Genomic DNA, 21,881 nt, shown 5'->3' with positions numbered 1-21,881 from the left:
TGGAGCTTCAGATTGACACGATCTTGCTTTCAATTATGCTTGGCCTTGCTTCAGATGCTTGATGGAAGAGAAATGGATCAAATAAAGGGATGGGCTCTTGGAGTTTCAATCTCAAAACAGATGGAGAATCGAAACTCGATAATCAAAGAAAATCCTCAAGTTTATCCTTCAATGGTGAAGGTTTGAGGTTACAGGTTCAAAGATTGGGCATGAGGTCCTCAATTCTAAGCAACAAGGGTCTTATTTATAGGCCATGAGATTGATTTTTGCACACTTCCAATTTTGGCAAAATTTGAAATTCCCCTTTACATGGTTGCATGGGCGTGCACTAGGCCCATGAGATGATGTAATCTAATCCATAATTCAATGTACACCATGCTGAAATCATGTTAGAAGTCCATGCAAATGTGTATGAAAAATGGAAGTTGAAATTATCCAAATGGTCCTTTAACTTACACCCATGCGCAAGTCCATCATACTTTGGCCAAATGAGATGATTTTGGACTTTTTGGAAAGGTGAGATCAAGGGGAATAACTTTCATGTTGAAAACTATTTCAATTTAAGCTTGGATCATGATGAATTTTGAGGTAAAAGTTTGGGAAATCAAACATATTTGAAAATTTTCTAAGTCCCAATTCAAATGTTCACTTCTTCCACCTTGAATAACTTTTTCTATGGACTTCAAATGAGAAACTTTTCTTAATAAACGTTGTAGATATTTCAAAATTATTAAATTTGGTCACAAATTTAACCTCATTCAGATTTGAAATGAAGGAGTTATGCATTTTAGAAGTTGAGGAAAATCACTTGTTCAATGGTATTGGCCCAAAATGACCTGTAATGTTTCCACTTGGCACATGCATTTGCAAGTTCAATTTTCACTTACTCCAAACATAAAAGTTTAAGTAGATATCTTTAAGTTGATCATGAAATTTTAATGTCTTTCATATCATAAAAATTGAGCAAGTTATGATCTTGGGAAGTTGACCTCCAAACTAGGATTCAGACAAAATGACCTATAATCTTTCACCATAAAAAATGAATTTCCAAGCAAAAATAGATTTTGACATCAACATGAAAGTTGTTTGTAATGTCATTTTGAGTAACGTTTCTCTTGGAATCATTTTCATATGACCAAAATTGTAGGAGATAGGGTATAGGGAACCCCAGTTTTGACTAGTTAAATTTCTCTGGTCAACCACCATGAACCAACTTGCTAGCTTAACATTATCTTGATTTTTGGGACTTATGGAGGATCATATATGCATAAGATGATGTTGTGAAGTATACCTTGAAATATTTGATCAATTGTTGAAGAAACTTGCTAAAGAAATCATACAAGATACCAAACACTTGATGATTTCTTGATAAAATGATATGTGAAGACCATGGGGATCCATATATGATGCTTAGAGCCAATGTGAATCATTTCTTGATTGCACTCCTTGATGTAAAGGGTCGTAAACCCTAGATACGGGCTTGATAGAGCATAGGTGAGATACATATTTCCTACAAAAGCAACAAACTATACATTGACATATTTTTTTGTATTTTGGTTAGTAAATAAATGAAAATGAAGTATGATACAATAAAACATGCTCGGTGATCTCTCTCAATGCAAACCCAATGAATAAGGGGTAAGGAGGATGCCAAGGTGTGATCCCAATGGCAATGCATATGATGAGATAGCATGAGAGATCCTATGGTCAAAATTGGGGTCTTACACTTACGTTTGCATGCTTTATAGACATAATGTTTGGTAAGAAAGTTAGTCATAATGACTGACAACAAGCATGAATGAGGTAACGCGGCACAAAATGTGAACAATGTGGAAGTAGTTACAAACAATTCCACTTTTATCCCTTTAGATAGGGATTGACAGTGACATTTTTTAGGGGGGCGTGTTTTACACTTGGATTTTCAGCTACTAGAAAGTCTATAAAGAATGCCAATGAAAAGACGTTTACTGAGAATAACATTAATGTACTATCTTTAAGGGAAGCACTAATGGTGAGTCATTGACAGACCAGCGACGAAGGGTCGACCGATCCGCCAACACAACGAGACATGGTTTAAAGGACTCTCATGCATAAAACCCTCAAACCCATATCTCTGGGAAATATGTCCAAAATATCAAAAAGGAAAGTCAACAGATACATGTTCAAAATCTTAAGAAGGACAGTCAACGGAAGCCCCTGGTCCATCTAAAAGGATTTGACGACAAAACAATATGGTATAAAAGACTTAATTTTTACAAGTATTAGGGCCTTGGTAGGCATCATCGACATCATGTTAGAGTAGTTATCATCGAAAGATCGTGAAGAAGTGTAAAATTAGTTACCACTCAATGTGGGTTGCAAGCAGATAAAGTATTGGAAGACACATAAGCTTACTAATGGGAACCTGAAGGATTCAACGTGGAGTTAATGCAACAAATCTCCTAGTGGTCATAACCTTCATCGATAGTTACCTTGTAAAATTTTATACTTACTCTCCATACCACTAGAGTACCTGAGTCAAAGAGAGAAACAGTTAAGCGAGAAACACGTATACGTCTGCGTCCACCCTTTTTTCTTAAGTCTTTTTGTCTCCTTAAATTGAACATGTACTTTTTCATTTGCTGTATTTAATATTATTTACTTCATTTTATCTTATCATTTATCACAACTAGACTACATTTAAAGTTTTTTGCTACGCTGCATTCAATTCACACGCACGTGTGTTCACATAAATTATTTGCACAAATTGCTTTGGAGATTTTTCGAATTAATCTCATAGACTTTCAAACTCGTGATTGTTTACCAAAAACACCGGTAAACAGTTATAGATTTTTCGAGTTAATCTCATATATGAAAAAATTAAATTAAATTAAAAAAATAAAGTATTTCACAACGGTTATTAATAATAAATGTTGTAATAGGTAGAACGCCAATTAAATAAAGATCATACGATCACTGGGTTTCAAACCCATGACCTTTATATATATATATATATATATATATATATATATATATATATATATATATATATATATATATATATATATATATATATATATATATATATAGTATATATATATATATATAGTATATATATATATATATATATATATATGTATATATATATAATATATATATATATATATATATATATATATATATATATATATATATATATATATATATATGTATATGTATATATATATATATATATATATATATATATATATGTATATATATATATATATATATATACATATGTATATATATATATATATATATATATATATATATATATATATACTATATATATATATATATATATATATATATATATATATATATATTGCACGACAGTTGTTTATTATAACAATTGTGATATATAGCGATCTACCTAGTTTATCACAACGGTTACACGGGTAACACCCCGAAATTTGATTAATTTATTTAATCAGATTATTTATATTGTATTTAGTTAATTGGTATTTGGCATGCTTTTAATCAAATATATATATTAATTTGTATGTGTATGTGGGGCATTGGTTGGGTGTAGTGAGAGTATTTGTAGGGTGGTAGAAGGAACATAATGATTATGATAGTTAAAATAATTAGAAACAAGTAAAATGATAATTTTTTATAATTAATTAAAATAAATAAGAAATAGTGAGACTTAGTAGAGTTTAGGCTGAATTGACATAAAGGAAAAATATAGGGAAGAAGGAGAGAGAAGAGATAATATGAGGGGAGAAAAATATAATTATTAAGGAATTGGGATAATTAGGTTTTTAGAATAAAAGAGGTTAGAGTAATCTAGAGTTGTCAATACGTGAAAACAAAATTTTGAGAAAAGAGAAGGCTATGGCTCGAGAGGGAAGAACATCAATCAAATTCAAAAATTGCTTGTTATGAACCTAAGGTGAGAGGGAGAAAGGGCTTCCATATGAGTGTACTGCATGAAAGGGTAGAGAAGAGAGACCCTTACTCTCTTTAGGAATTATGTGAATTGCTTGTGAATTATTGTTGATTTATGTTATATTGGAATTTAATGATTAAAAGGTGTATTCATCTAATTCACGTGACTGAATTTGTGTATATATGATTCTATTATATGTATATATTGGCATGCCATTGTTGGGGTTGTTGAAAGTTTGAACAAAACATGAATTGATGAAATTGAATGAATAATTTGTGTGATTATGTGAATTTAGCATGTTATAATAATGTTATTACATGTGGTATTATTTTTGGGCGTATTATAATGATTTAGGTTGGGAAATTGGAGTTCTAGGGGACTACCATGGAAAAACGCGTTTTTTTCCTTCTGGTGCAGGGTGACAGGCGTCACCCAGATGACAGATTACCCGTCATGCACCTTGAGACGCTGACGGACGTCAACACTCTAACGGGGAGACCGTCATGGTCTCCATGCTTGTTTTCTAAGTCGGCCGTCAGTATGATGATAGTATGGGTTATTTGAATAGGTGACGGGTTACCCATCAGGTTTTTAGAATGGGCGTTCTCATCCCTATTATATGGTTTAAGCCATCAGTTCGGATTCTCGAGGTGTTTCGACTGCTTGGGTGATGAATGATTATTATTTGGCCATGTATATGTTGTTAATTAATTAATTATTTATAATTTAACTAATTTTGGTGAATTATTTGTTGTTAAATGATAATTACCTTGCTTTTCTATTGTTGTTATATGTGGTATTGGTATGATATGTATATAGTGCTGTTATGTATTGTTACATTATGAGAATATGATTAACATTGTTATGAAATACATGCTTATATGGTGATTATTTATGTATTATTGGTGTGCATATGTTGTGATTATTGTTGGATAGTAATTTAAAGGAGGGTTATTATTGTGTGTCAATGTCTGTTGTTGCATTGATTCGTATGAACATGTATCATTGTGACGTGTCATTGAAAGAGACGTGTTCACTAGTTAAGAAGAGGGGAGTAGTGACTTGACCCAAGCTCTGAATGGGGGGTCATGGGTTTAGAATGGGGGGACTCATCTCTAGAGAGAACGAAATGTTGAGTTAGTTCTATATACATAAGTCTCACTTTATGTCATGAGTTGCATTGGGGGGGGGGGGGGGGGGGGGGGGGTCATCGGTTTAGAATGGGGGGACTCAGCTATAGAGAGAACCAAATGTTGAGTTGGTTTCATATGCATAAATGTCACTTTGTGTCGTCACTTGAATTATATATATATATATATATATATATATATATATATATATATATATATATATATGTGTGTGTGTGTGTGTGTGTGTGTGTGTGTGTGTGTGTGTATGTGTGTGTGTGTGTGTGTGCTTGTGTGTGTGTGTGTATGTATCGTGCATGCGTGTGTGTGTGTGTGTGTGTGTGTGTGTGTGTGTGTGTGTGTGTGTATGAGTGTGTATGTGTGTGTGTGTGTGTGTGTGTGTGTGTGCGTGTTTGTGTGTGTGTGTGTGTGTATTATTATGAGTGGGTGTGAGATTATGGTGATGTTAATTGTGTATTGGATGTATGACATGTTGTGTATTTCTCTACCTTCGCATTCTTTACACCGTTTATATTGAAGTTGTTTCTCACCCCTTTGTTTAATATTGTCCATCATAGACATCTTGCAGATACTTAGGAGTAAAGTTATTGTTGTTTGTGGAAGGTGGCTTGTTTGATCTACTCTTCATTTTATTTATTCCTTTATCGTACATTAGTGGTTGATCTTGTAACATCGAGAACGGGGCGTTTGATATGTCTTTTGAATTATTGTCAAACTATGTTGTTTTGAGTTTAATACCTATTTGAGGAGTTAAAATTAAATTTGATATAATATAATTTTTTTTCTATGCTGTTAATTGTTTAAAATTGTTATTGGTTGCCATTGGTGACACCTTAAATTATCGAGTAATTATTTTTATATAAGTTTTGGAGTTTAGAGTGTTACAACACGCCCGTAGTGGAAAACATCATACTTACAACCACACTCAACCTTAGAAAGGTTGGTCAACCGTGATGGTATCCTTTTTCGAACTATTGTGAAATAGGTTTTTTATAGTAGTAGTAGGTGAGAGGCTGGAGGAGCCTAAGGAGTTGGCCCAATAGTAACATTTGGAGTATAAACTGCAACTCTCCCTCTTTTAAACACCTTAATTTGATTCATATTACTTGAAGTAATTTTTATATGCTTAAGTTGTATTTTCCTCTTTCCAAGCTTATCCAGCCATGAATCAGGATCTTCGTGATAAGATCCAAATAAGGAAGCCAGGAACCTGATTTTCTATAGTCTATCATTTGCTACATCTCTTCACTTTCCCAGTTGGTTTGAAAGTTATTAACTAGGAGCCAAGTAACAATTACATCTTATTTCATTAGTTAAACGTGGTTTAACTTCCTTGGTATCAAATTTATTACCACATAATGAATAAGATGATAAGTCATAGTCATAAATCTGAATGTGAGAGTAAATTTAAAACTTTCCGAAGGATCGATTAAAAAATATTGGGTAGCAATATGAAGGTCAAAAACTTCCCCAAATCAACAGATGAATCGAAAGAGTAACGAGTACCTTCACTGGGTAGACTCGAAATTTCCCCAAATTCTTCAAGAGAGAGAGAGAGAGAGAGAGAGAGAGAGATGGGAATTATGCAGACTTTTATTGAGATGACTCCATTTTGATGGAAAAGGTTAGAGTATAAATGTTTTACCAATTTTGGAAACATGTGCTCCATTTTGTTACAGATGAAAGTAAACAGCCCAATTGATCAAAGAAATTCAAAAATTCATATTTTTCCTTCTTCGAGAAACTTTCATCCACGTAACTTGGTTTGATAAGAAAATAATATTGAAAGAGGGTGTTGTAATTTTTTTCTTGACTGGCAGAGGATAAATATGAGGATTTGAAGCTTAAAGATTCAGAAGGTCAATTTCTGATGTGCTTTGGAGCCATTTGAAAGTTGTGGATGATTGCAAAAAAAGTAGTAACTAAGAAGGAGTAGAAGAAAGAATGAAATATGATGAGGAAGTGAAGAAATCAATACCTTTACAATCGAGCCATAATTTATTAAGAAACGGGCTATAATCGATTACGAAACCGTTATTGCATTTATGTAATCGATTAGGATGTGTTGGCAATCAATTATTGTAGATTTCAAACTTTAATCAGATATGTTGCATAATCAATTATCGAGCATGCCTTTTTATATTGAACTTTCATAAATTGTTAAGCTTAGGGCTTAATTGATTAGGAGGCGAGAAAACCATGTTCTTAGGATTTTGGGTTTGTTTGAGTGATCCTTAGACCATTTACTTTTTGCACTTCCTTTTTTACTAGTTTCATAAATTATTAAAGCTTTGGTAAAAACTAATTTAAGCCATTAGTAATTTGAATCGATAATTTTGACAAATATGAAGATGAAAATGAACATTTATTTAGGAGAGACACGCGATACATTTAGATCTCATTTATAAAATAACTTACCTATCCTTACCTAATATTTTCTAGTTTTAAAAAATACTTTAATACTTTCTTGAGAAGGAATTGAGGCTTGAGTTACCTTTCTTTTTTATAGACCATTTTCTCAATATTTTCCTGAAGATTATACTATAGTAGGTATTTGATTCATATTTTCTTTTTTCTAAGGTTCTTTTCTTTAGAATATTTTTGTAGACTTCTTTGTATGAGGTATCATCTCCTCCTTTTGAAACTAGGGACATAAACTTATTAAAATTTACGATTGATTGCTTTGAACAATTATTGATATGATTTTGTTTTAAGGGTGTAAAGCACACATTCATCATTTAATTGATATTTAACTTTGGTACCCAAATCTTTTCGAGTCCTCTTGAGTTTGTGGAAAACATTCATATTTCTAGAAGTTCATTTCTTGATTTTTCTTAAAATAAAAATAATAAGCAATATTATCATGTTTATCACGATAATTACATTTGAGCAAGTTATGATTACTAGTTTGATTTGTCTGGGAAAACTTACTAACATCTCTTGATATTGTAGTTATGCTTTATCATACATTCCTCTTTGAATTTTCAAAATCATATTTAGATTATCTCTATCTTTGATAAATTTTCTAAGGGTTTCATGCATATCTTTAATTTTATTTTTTAATATTTGACAATTATCACATTTATCATCAGAAGGGGTAGAAACAAAATTAACTCTTAAAGCATACTTTCTAAGTTGGTTTACTTTCTCGATTAACTTATCATTTTCATTTTCAAGAGAGAAAATATGTTTCTTAGAAGTGAAGATGACATTTTTTTAATCTACTTGTTTCATTATTAAGATTTGTATAAATAGAAAACAATTCATAGAAAGTGAATTCAAAATCCACCTTGGTTACCTTATCTTCTTCATAATCAGTCATGACATATGTTGGATTTTGCCTCTTATTTAGGTTCATTAGATGAGTCTCAGTTGTCATTTTCACGTTCCTATTCATTATATAAGTGTGAGTTATAATCCTCAAGTTTGAACTTCGGAGGAGTATTAGTGTCATTATCACATTCGGATATATCAGATGAATTTAGTTATCATTCTATTTGATGAAAGCTATTTTATTTTCATCTTTCTAAATATCTTTCTTTATATAGGACTCTTTCTATTTAAGTTTCTTGATATCTTTTAACTCTTGTAAAATATTTTGTAGTTTATCAAGAACATCAAATAGATCTCTAGAAGAGTGATCCTTTGATTTAAAAACTATAGTTATTATAGACTTCCAACAATAATATTTAAATCCAAGAACTTTTTGTGTGTCAAAATTTTGAAAGATTCACAAAGATTTTTGTTTCGTTCAAGAACCATAAATAGAGTGTGATACGGAAGATATGGCGGAGTAGAGCTTCGTATGCGATAGAGCGCGGGTGTACTACAAGGTTAGCACCCAGACACTCAAGTCAGTATGCGAAAGAGTGTAGAGCATTCAAATTTTGTTTGAAACTTATCACATGAAATTGTGTTATTCCCTATATATAGGGGAGATGAATAACTGTCTTACTATCTTTTAAGCATGGAATGCAAAGAACCGATGGATGTGCTTGAGGCATGAACCTTTTGTAGTTTGGTGTATGATAGTCTCGTGGTCAGGAGAATGCTCTAGAAGTATGATTGAGAAGTCGATCGATATGTTTTTCCCCAGAGCATTTTGATCTCAATATGGTCGGATGGAGAAAGGTATGGCCGGTCCAGAACAGTTTATCCTCAAGCCCTCGTGCTTGAGTATCAAGGTGTGGGTTTTGGAGAATTTTGTCTCTGGCTGCCAACCACCTTTCTCTATGTTTTGTTACATGGAATATCAAATGTCTATTCAGAGGCGTAATTATGATAATTCTTGGGAACTTAAACATTTGAGAGTCACGTGCAAGAAATGTGATTACTTATGGGACATTTTTCTTTCTATTTTGTCAATCTCATAAGTATAGGAAGAACTAGAGTCATTTCCCTTTAGTTCTTTATTTTTGGTCTTGAGTCGTTACCTCTTTTTTCTCTGACATTTTGCCTTTTTTTACGACTATTACTGCGACATGGCTAAAAAATAACAGAAGAACGTAAGAAGGAATCTGGTAGACCCATTGTTTCCATGGGAAGGTTTCATATATTCTTCAATTGTTTCTATTTTAACCAAAGAATGGAGTATGAATAAGGCTTTCTATGAAGTGGGAGAATTGCCGCTTTGGGGTCTCACTATCTACAGTGAAGATGATAGGATATACAATGATTATGGTAATTGTAACACCCATTCTACGAATATCTCTTCTCAACCTTGGGTGTTTGTTTGCCCTTCAACACCTTTGAGATAGGTTTTCTCAACTATTTGATGATGGCTCCTTCTCAACTTTATCCCACAAGTTGGGCGTATGTGAAGACCTATTAGTACTGTTGTGAATACTTGAAGGGGAAACCTTATGTTATCATGTTCTTTCATCTTTTTTGCTGCGGTTGGGGTACTTCGACCCATCCAAGAGAACGTGGACCAGTTCTCTTGGTGCGACGATACAGATTTTTGAAGATTTTTGTGGCTTGCTTCCCGTTACGAATCAATTTTTTTGTCACCCCTCATCTTCCTCGGGCTCATGCGTCCATCTGTGAGGCCGAGGTAGCAGTTAAAGGTAAGTGCAAACATCTATTTATCCATTTCTAGTCGATGAATCACTTTCTCTTAGAGAATGACACCTACGTATACACAGAGGAAGACTTTTCTAAAGAGGACTCTTTCCAAAAGAAGAAGCTATTAGAGTTTGTTAACTTCCTGGTTTATCTCGGACGTGTAATTCCCTTAGATAAAGCTGATAAAAGGTGTTTGAAATGCCCGATAGATGTCTTCTTATATATGTGGTCTTACTCTCCTGAAGGTTATTGAGCTACCTTTAGTAAGCTTGAAATTTCCTTGATTCTTTACTATTGATATGTCCCTCCCCTATGTGTATGTCAGAATAATGATTGTGTTTTCATGTAGATGTAATGTAAGATGAAGTGAGAGTATGAGTTCTAAATACAACCATATGGTACTGTTGTAGGTCTTTCTCTTTCGTCATAACCTCTCAGAATGTTTCTCTCTTGACTTCTCCTCTAGGTTTGTAAACAAATCATGGGTCTCATCCTAGTCCCTCTCGCGACTGCCATGATTCATTTTTGATGATGATTGGGGATTACTTACCAATGTTTCCACCTAGTATCTAAGAGATAAGTTGAATAACCTGGCCCGTTCTTCTAGGTGGGCCTCCGTTTCTTTATCCCTAAGCAGATCTGGTTGTTGGGATGCTCTTTGGACAAACTAGACGCGTTATGAATGGATCCGGTTGGAGAGGTGTGTAAGCATCTTGACTTCCCAATAGGATACATATTTAAGGGAGCTAGAGAAACTTTATACCTCCTTGCAAGAGGTACATAAGGTTATTTCTTTATTCAAATTTCCTGGTTTTATGGGTAGCCAGGTGATGCATCTGGTGAGAATGATGTAGGGGAAGATGGGGCTCTTGAATCATCTTAGCAAGAGTTGAAGTTAATTCACATCCAAAACTCTTATCTAACCCAACAATTAAAAGAATGTGCTTCTGTGAGCCTTAGGACAGTTACAGAGTCTCTTGAGAACACGCTGCATCAAGTGGAACATTTTCACCCTCTACTGGTTATTTCGAGGGAGCATATCCTTCTGGGTTAGATACTTTTAGATGTGAGGAAGGTATCCATCCTCGAATAGTCTCCCTCCCCCCTCCCCCTTTAAAGGATTTTGTGCCTTGATTTTGTAAACTCTACTTTGTTTTTATTTCCACCAATTAAAGGTTTTGCAATGTGCTCTTCTAAATCATAATTAAGCTGACTGAGAGCCGAGGAGCGACGCGTTTTGCTTTGAACCATACTATTTTACAACTTTATCACTATAAACAGAGATGACTATTTTTTTATTAAAGTGTAAATAACCTCAAGTCTTTTGCAAGGTCTTGTACGGTTGCTTTTCTTATGAGCATGTCGCGTTAAGATGTATGCATTCTCTGGGAAGGACGCTGAGTTAGTCGGACATAGTTGTGTTGGAACGTACTTGCGTAAACAAAAAATTGGTTTTTTGATGTGTGTGTGTGTGTGTGTGTGTGTGTGTTAGCTTCATGCTGTCGAGACATGAGCTTGGCTTTATGCATTTATGCTTTCAATTTGAATTATAAGTATTTGGTGTGAAACCAACTAGACGTGGTTATGCCTTAATCATATTCATATGGATAAGGCATGGGTCTGGTTAAGTGCAATTATGTTTTGAATTATACTTACGGACGAAGGATATAAAACTGGCTAAATACTACCATGATTTTTTAACAATGATCCGCGTCACAGAGGATCATTCCTCGACTAAGGAAAGAGGATCCCAGTCCCTTCCCTGAGGTGCTAGCTCAGATCAAGGTGGACATCTCCAGGATCCACCACTCATGTCCCTTCAATTGGCTTGATCTGAAGATGGTGTGCCAACTATGTAGGATTGAGTGTAGCTATTTTATAGGGGTTATTATAATGTTGTGTTCGAACGTGCAAAGTATCTCTGAAAGCATCCACGGGGGAATTGGTTGTTGTAGTCGGATGTGCAAAGCGTATCTGACGGCTCTCTTGGATTCTGAAGGCATATAATGGAACTATGGGAAATTGGTTATTGTAGTTGGATGTACAAAGTGTCTCTGATAGAACCCATGTACTTCGAAGGCGCATTCGGCGCTGAGGGGATTTGATTACTTTGGTTGTACGTGCAAAGCGTCTTCGAGATCATTGTCGCGATGAGAATTGGATATCAAGCTATTGTATTAACTTGAATCATAAAATATTAAATGATCACCACCGAACTTTAATTTATCCAAGGGAAAGGGAAAAGATCGAATAAAACCCTAATTGTGCAATGTAAAAACAATGCGAAGAGATCTAAAGTTTGGGGGTTGGTTATACTAAGGGAAGGTATTAGCATCCTCAGTATCCTATAGGAACCTTTTGAAATATTTGTGTTATGTTATTGTTTGGTCGCTATTGTTTAGAAATGTTTTATTGGGAAGGACCTAAAGGTTTTATTAAGTTTGCTCGTCAAAACTTCGCAGTCATGTGCCTATGTATCCTTATAAGGATAGAATCAGAGCAACCGTAGTTCACCTAACTAAGGGTGAAAGAACACTTGGTAGTGATCAAGGTTCCAAAGGGAGAAGTAAGTGTTCATAACTAACATACTTACAAGAGTTACAAACTCTTACTTAAATCTAAGTTGAAAGTGAGAATAACTCTAACAAGGTCAAAGGGGAACTAGGGATTGCTAAACTACCTATGACATTAAGTCAATAAAGAGGTCTTTCCCTTGGATTTGGGCAAAAAGATAAACAAAAGATAAGCAAGATGTTCAAGCATGATATCCACAAAGATAAGCAAATGATAAAGAAAGATGTTCAAGCATGACATCAAAGGTAAACAAATGGTAAAGAAAATTGTTCAAGCATGACATCCACGAAGATAAGCAAATGAAGAAAATGTTCAAGCATGACATCAAAAAATATAAGCACATGATAAAGAAGATGTTCAAGCATGACACCAAAAAAGATAAACAAATGGTAAAGAAGATGTTCAATCATGACATCAAAGGTAAACAAATGGTAAAGAAATATGTTCAATCATTACATCCACGAAGATAATCAAATGAAGAAAATGTTCATAAAAAAATATAAGCACATGATAAAGAAGATGTTCAAGCATGACATCAACAAAGATAAACAAATGGTAATGAAGATGTTCAAGCATGACATCAACAAGGACAAACAAGGATGAAGAAGATGTTCAAACATGACATCCACAAAGATAAGCAAATGAAGAAGATGTTAATACATGACATCAACAAATATATGGAAGCATGATCATAACAATATCAAGCATGGCATGTAAACACACATGTACAACATGTGAACATGAACAAAGGTATAATAACATCAACCAAATATGTATAAAGTTAACATGAATATGAATGACATGGATATATCATCATGAAGAAACAAAGATGAATGACATAACAAAACATGAACATGTATATGGATGTCATAATAAGTATGAATGAACATGTATATGCATGAAGTAAGACATGGTTTGGACATAACATCAACTTAATCATGAAAACAAGTTAAGGTATTCAAGACATGCATGTTAAGGTTCAACAAGACATGAAAAAATGACACGTGAATCATGGATTAATGGCAAAATAAACACACAAAAGTTCATGGCATAGTAACAAAGTTCAAAGCACATAAACATGTAAACATACATTAAAGTAAGTCAAAATTAGGTCAAAACCAAGAGTCACATATTAACAAAATCAAACAAATTTAGCATATGATGCACAATATTCATAAGTCATGGTGATCAAGAAAAATTAAAGTATCAACCAAAGAAGGTCATTTGAAACCCTAAAACAATACTAAAAAGGTACCAACTTTAAACAAGTATAAGTATGTGAAAAATAAATCAATTCTGGAATTTCTTTTCATGATTATAAAATAGACAAAATTATGAACACATGGAAAAAAGAGTGGCTCAAAAAGGCTTAGGGATCATCAAGTTATGAGCCTTTAAAGTTATGAAAAATAACAAAAATAAATAGGCAAAAAAGTAATGAATAAAAATGGGTCTGGGGTGAGGGGGATTTGAACCCCAGAACTCTTGCACACACAAAGCATTAACATAAACACTCTAACCATTGGGGAGGTGATACATCCAATAAAAAAAACACAAACACTAATATACATAATAAAAAGGTTCAAGAAATTGGAAAATGGCATCAACTCATCATCTTCTTCCTCGTGTTCTTGCATGTTTCTTTTCATTTTTTCTTCAAACTTTCAACAACCATAACTCTCAATTTTCCATGAAATTAAAAACCGTAAGAACATAAATTGCTCTATTTTTCGCAAGGAATCTAATGATATCATTATCCTCTCCTAAAACTTAATGTACAAAGCGTGCCAAGGCAAAACCAGAACTGCACTTTTAATTTTCTAACAATAAAATCTCAATGCATGAGCATGGTATAATGCATACAGTAGCAAACATACAACAAACACATTATGTACTACTCCCTCCGTTCCTTTTTAAGTGTCATTTTTTAACTTTTTACACATACCAAGAAAGCTAATCATTATTGTTATTTTTCAAACAATAATTCTTCTTTTACCTATAATACTCTTAATTATTTATTACATTCACTTTACTTTTTCTCTCTATATAATAATTATCTAAGGGTAATTTTGAAAAAAATTGTAATTAATACTACCTTGAACTTTGCAAGTGACAATTAAAAAGAAATAAATTTTTTACAAGAAAGTGACACTTATAAAGGAACGGAGGGAGTACATTTTTAATTCAATAAATATTCAAGAATGATGCATGCACAAGAGTTTTAAAGTGTAAGTTATTACCTATTGGAAAAGTTCAATTCTTCTTCTTAGATACTACAGAGATAAGAGAGAGATTCTTACAGCCTTGTTGATCCTTGAGGATAGTGTTTGAACAATGAGAATGGCCAGAAATAACTCACACAAATGTTCTTGAAAAATGAAGAAGTGAAATTGTGAATGATAAAATAGAGGATACAGAACTTGTTCAAGTGATTAAACAAGCTCTAAATGGTGTCCAAAGATGATTTATGGTGTTTGTTTGGAAGATGCACGTGGGGAATAAGTTTGGTTAGAGAACTTGCAAAAATAGAGTGTTTTTGCAAATTCTAATGGAATGGGAGTTTGATGAAGTGTTAAGGGGTTATTGTTGTGTGTTATGAGGCTTAGTGGATCCCTCTATTTATAGGGGGAAATGGGGATTGGAACTGGTTAGAAACAAAAGTTGTGAAGTTATGGTTTTGGTTGAGAATGAGTGAGAAGTTTGCATGAATTGTGGTGTTTCAAGGAGTTTCTCATATTTCCCTAGCCTCTACAAGATTGCTTCTGATCACTTAAGATTGTTTGTGATTTTTAGGGACAAGTTTCAAGGGTGAAAGAGTGATTTGTTAGCATAAAGCTTGCTTTATCAAAGTAGTAATGTTACCTTTTGCAAATTCATCCATAAATGGTATAATGCAATGGACAAAAACCTAAATTCTTTGTGTAATGCACTTAGGATTCATATAAACATCTGATTATGGAGAGATTTATACACAAAAGGACCTGCAATCAATAGATTTTCACATTTGAAATGGTTTTCCTCCAAAAATTCATCATGAACATGACTTGAAATTCAAGTTTGGAACCCCAACTTCCCATTTTCGAAACTCATAGCTCATGCATGGGAAAAAAAATGTACTTGTACTTTTTGAAAAGCCCCAGATATGCTCTACAACTTTCATGTTTTTTCTGAATCAAAGTGGATCATGAAGAAAACTGACTGTAAATTTTATTACTTTGTATGGATCAAAGCTGACTTGAAAATTTTTGAAGTGTTTCAACTTGAGACACCAACTTTATGGTCTCATAACTAAAAATCCTTGCACTTTTAGGGAATCAATCCTCTAGGAAAAAGTTGAAGTATGGAACAAGAGCTTTCATTTGTGCTTTGGATCAAATAAAATGGATGCTTGGATTGGAAGTTATGGCTTGAGAAAGTAGTGCACTTGAACATGAAATTTAGATACTTAGTGAATTTTTCAATGTCTTCAAGATTTCCCTTTTTGCAAGTAACCTCATTTCTCTTGATTTTTCTTGATCAAATTCATAAATTAAACATATACTCATGAAATATAACTTAATAAGCTCATATTTAATCATAAATCTCAAAATTCAAAGGTTTGACTTTGCAGTGTATTGGTTGTGTATCAGATGAATTTGAATTTCTTGATCTTTAGTAAATCCAAACTCTTGAGCCAATTGAACATCATGGATGGGCTATAAGGATGTACTTTAGTGTGTTGATTCATGTCTCAAGTCTTGAGATCATGTCTTGATCAAAATTCTCAGATGAAATTGAATGTTGCTGAGAAATCCTAATTAGTGAACCAGATGAAAGTGAAGCTTGGTGCACTTATGATTAGGCCACAATACACTTATTTGTTGATGGAGAGAGATCTCTTGAGTGTATGAGAACTTGATTTATTTATGATCAATCCAAAACTTTGATTGATCAATCCTTTGAGCTCTTTGAGGGAAACCTTAATTCACAGATGAAACAAATCGGGTATATCTTGATCTTGAGGTTAGCTATGCATGAATGATGTCTAGGATGAAAATGATTATGAAATTTAGGGGTAACATTTGGGGTGTGACAGTTGCCCCTATTTAAATAAATTTTCCATATGGCATGAGTGATGATAATACTCATGAAATCAGGGTGAAAGATATTTAAATATAGAAATAACCGGAAATTTTGCCCTTAGATGCAATGGCATGTTATGCTATGGACACACAAACTCTCTTTTTGGTATATATATTTTGATATGCTAGGGATATGATGCAAAATGAAATGAATTCTAGCATGATGATTTATGATGAATGATAAATATGATATGTAGGAAATGATGGAGATAAAGTATAATGTCATTGACCATGAGCAACAACTCATTAGGGATAACATGTACTCGGAAAAAACAAACTGGGGAACATTCAAATTAGCTGATCACCAGGTTCAGGCATGACCGGATAACACTGAGAATAACAAGAAATAAAAAAAACTAGAAATAAGTGATTTATCATCATGTTCAGGCATGACCGGATGACGCTAAAAATAGAAAACTGGAAGTATTCAAAGTGATTGATCAACAGGTTCAAGCATGACCTGTTGACACTAAAAATAGCAAACTTGAAGTATTCAAAGTGATTGATCAACAGGTTTAAGCATGATTGGTTGACACTAAAAATAGCAAACTGGAAGTATTCGAAGTGATTGATCAACAGGTTCAATCATGACCGGTTGACACTTAGAAATATCCTCATTGGAGTTTTCAAACAAGATAAAACATTCAATCCTTTGGAAATTCCTTACAATGAAGAGTTCAAACATGACCTTCAGGAACCATCAGGAAGAATACAGGGTAATTAAACTCTTTTGTATGTGCCAAATCATATTCGACTTTAGACTGCAAGCAAAGGTATCATGACCAGCTTCTAGCCGATTTAATGCCAGCAACAACTAGACTTTAACAATGATGCCAACAATAATTGGACTTTCAAAGTAGAATGCCAACAACAACTGGACTTCAAGGGGAATATTGGTTTTAACCAATTGGACTTTCACAAGGGACGCCAATAACTTACTGGGGGGAAAAACATTGGTCATGTCCAAACTTCGAGGTACAAACAACAATTGGATTTTCAGCTAGAGTGCCGGTGATAGCTGGACTTTTGGAGTTATAAGAACGACAACTAAGAACAAGGATTTAGATTAAATTTCAAATGCACATGATTGAGCATGATATGCAAATGCTGACTCTAGAGAGACAAAGAGTTTTGTGGAGACTTAATGGGGAATACATCCTCAACACCAGTAACTCAAATAAGTATCACAAGACAGACACTAGGGAAATCCTCAAACTTGAGAGTTGCACACAATTAAAGGATTTATCCAAGAGTGCTTGTCAGTTTAGACTTCAATGGGGATTTCTGTAATGACAGTGTAAAAGTGCTTCTTCCACCTTGAGACTTATTGGGGACACAAAAGATTTCCCTTTCTATGCTTCCATATGTCAAAGAAAAATTATGTTTTTCAAAGTTTTTTCAAAATATTTTCTTTTCAAAACCTTTTCATTTTCAAAAATCATTATTAACAAACAAATGACGTTTTGCATAACAAGGAAAGGTAAGAGAAGTACAAATGACGAAATTGATAGGCAAAGTATGTTTTTACTCAAGAATGGCAGCTTGCAAGTGGCAAAAGCTCCATTGAGTGTTACATTTTGAAGATGGCAATAGGGAAAGGTTTATATTGAATCCAATAACCACTATTATTACCTAATAACAAAGATTTTACCAAAACATTGCTTATGACGAGAGCAACTGGATTGATCTTCAACTTTGATTCTTTAGTAATGGTAAACACCATCTGATACAGTCAAATGCCTTTTGTCCCTAATTTTTGCCTGGACCACCCTTTCGGGTTTTCAATCCATCAGGACGCTCTTTTTTGCCTAAGCCGCCCTTTAGGGTTTTTAACTTAGCAAGCTTTCATTTTTTTTACCCCTAACGTTTTCCTAGATCTCCTTCATAGGTTATGATCCACCGGGATACCCATTTTTGCCTTAGTCGTCTTTTTAGGTTTTCGACTTAGTGGGTTTTATTTAGGCATAATATTTCTTGACCGCATCAGAGTTCACAGGGTTTCCAATCTCTTCATCATCCATAGTTATGAGAACCAAGGAACCTCCGGAGAATGCTTTCTTCACAACATATGGGCCTTCATAGTTGGGACTCCATTTTCCATGCATATCCTTGTGTACTGGCAAGATCTTCTTGAGTACGAGATCTCCTTCTTTAAATTCACGAAGATGGACTTTTTGTCAAATGCCCTCTTGATTCGCTTCTGGTACAACTGACCATGGAACACAGCAGTCATTCTCTTCTCATCAACGAGGTTCAATTGGTCATATTTATTCTGGATCCGTTCAGCTTCCTCTAGCTTGGTCTCCATCAAGACTCTCAAAGATGGTATCTCTACTTCAATTGGGAGAACTGAATTCATCCCATACACTAGAGAGAAAGGGGTTGCCCCTATTAAAGTGTGAACTGAGGTTCTGTATCCATGCAACGAAAATGGTAACATTTCATGTCAATCTTTGTAAGTTTTCACCATCTTTTATAGGATTTTCTTGATATTCTTATTTGCGGCTTCAACAGCCCAATTCATCTTCGGACGATACGGAGAAGAATTGTGATGTTCAATCTTGAAGGTCTCACACAACTCTTTCATTGTTTTGTTGTTCAAATTTCTAGGATTCATAACTGTGGATGAATTCATAACAATTCCATTAGATGTTAAATGCTTCTAGTCTAATTCCATTAGATGTTATTTGTGTATGATCTAGTACCTTCTAGAGTTAGTCTTGCACTAGCTCGGATAAAAATATTCAAAGAAATCCATGCATCTTTGTTAGGCTTTTAGTTAATCAACACCATTTGATCAGAGGTTTGTTAGGTACTTGTACCATGTGTTGTTTGTAGAGGACTGGGACAACTTTATTTTATACAATTGGGAGAACTTGTCGGGATACATCATGTGGTATTTTGAAATATCACTTCCCTACATGATTCTCGTATATGAAGGATATCATCTGGTACCAGCTAAAGAGGAGGCATTGGAAAAAGGTGTACATGAGATGGTAGTAAAAGAGAGCAGGAATACAAGCAGTTTGGTCCCTACATTTGCAAACATCCGAGACTTTATATATGGTTTGTGTAAAGGAGAGCACTTCGTTTCATGATGATGTCCATCAGATTTCCATCAAATTCTGAAGGAGCCTTAAATAGAATTGTAACATAAGAGGTTGAGGAGAAAAAAAAGTAATTCGTGTGTGACACAGTATGTTGTATTTTATTATGGACTTTTCATTTGATTATTTGAGATTATGTATTTATGCATGATATTATTTATTATGTGTTCTCGATATGGGCGATAAATGGGTATGCTCGTCTCGTATAGGCTCATTCCACCAAAGCTCAAAGAAAAAATGGGGTGAGGCAGACAAAATGAGGGTGCGGGATGAAAAACATTAGTTCGGCCCATAAAAAACGGGGTGAGGAGGGCTTGGTAGGCTCTACATCCCTAAATATTAAAAGAGGGAAATTTTAATGCTCACCCCATTTAAGCTCGTGCATGTCAAAAAGTAGGGCAGACAAAGTAGAGGGTACGAGTCAAAAACCATGACTCAGTTCACAAAATACTAATGCGCTAAACAGACATGTCTGTAAGCCCGACCCATTTTGTCATCCCTTATTCTCTGTTACATGTTATATTATATTTTTTTATTATAATATCTTTTTCTATTGTCATCTTGTGATTATTGTTAATGTTTATTTAAATTAAAGGTTCAAATATTAATAAAATTAGTATTTTGTTGAAAAACACAAGTTCAGATCTATAATCTAAACATCTGTTTAGGGAGTGTTATGCACGCGATTTTTAAAAATTGGAATTGTATAAAAAAAATTAAGTTAGGATTATACAATTTCAACCTTATTAACACATGAATATGTGATCTAGAATGCACCAATATTTTTTTAGACTACAATACACATAAATTTATATAAACTTGATGTACGTTGTTCATTTGCACTTCACACAATGAATTATTTTGCATGCCAAGTCAAAAAAAAACTCTAAAATATTTGTAGTTTATTATAAATAAATAAAAAAGGACTCATCTCCATTTGTTTAGGATCAACGTCGACATTACATTGTCTTATCTAAAGGACTAACTAGACTAGCTAACTCGTCATATCAACCACCTTGACAAAGGAAGGATGGTCGGTTTTGAGTATCTTCGTTTGTCAATCAGCAATGATGTATATGTTCTTTTACAACATGCAATTTCAAATTGATTATGATGTGAAAACCATGTTCCGAAACTTGGTCAATATCGTACCAAAGTAATGATCGAGTTAGACGTTATCTTGGTCAGATAGGCCCGAGCTATTTATCCAAATTTGTTTTGTCCCATAACATTTTAATGAAACAGTGGCGTACATGATTGAACTCGATGAAGAAGTAATTAGTTTGTCTATTTCATGATCATATTTGTGTTTAATTTATGTTGATAAATTATTGGTGTTATTTATGTATTATATTGTTGACTTTTGATTTCATTTAATATAATATTTATGTTTATTATGTTTGTTTAGTAGGTTTATCGTGTTCAGATTCTTGAATTCGAAAACTTCAAAAACACACTCCAAATTCTAGAATATGAAGGACATTTTTGGATTATCAACGGGCTTCTGAGAGAATTGGATAAAGAACTCGACGTAATATTTATCTCGATCTACAACCATCCAAGCATAAGAACAATAAGGAAGAAATGCTTAAGAAGTAATTATCTCGATCCAAAATATAATATTTAATTTTGTGATAAGTTTTTTATTGCAAATATAACACTAATTATTATTTTTCCATTTAAAAATGATATTTATTCATTCAAATTTATAGAAAATGTCGAACACAACACAAATTCAACATCGTTAAAACTAAAAGGAATGAATATGTGAACAAATTCAAATTCTCAACATTAATAGCATAAAATAGAAAAATGCATACAACATCGACATAATCAAAGTGATCCGAAAATGCATACATGTGGATTTATAACATTGACATCTAAGTCATTGTTTGAATTTGTAACTAAAATTCGTCAATCTGAATCAGACGAACACTACAAATAAACAAACAAA

This window comes from Lathyrus oleraceus, chromosome 6, assembly GCF_024323335.1.
Source record: "Lathyrus oleraceus cultivar Zhongwan6 chromosome 6, CAAS_Psat_ZW6_1.0, whole genome shotgun sequence".
Lineage (NCBI taxonomy): Eukaryota > Viridiplantae > Streptophyta > Magnoliopsida > Fabales > Fabaceae > Lathyrus > Lathyrus oleraceus.
Note: the sequence above shows the minus strand (reverse complement) of the source record.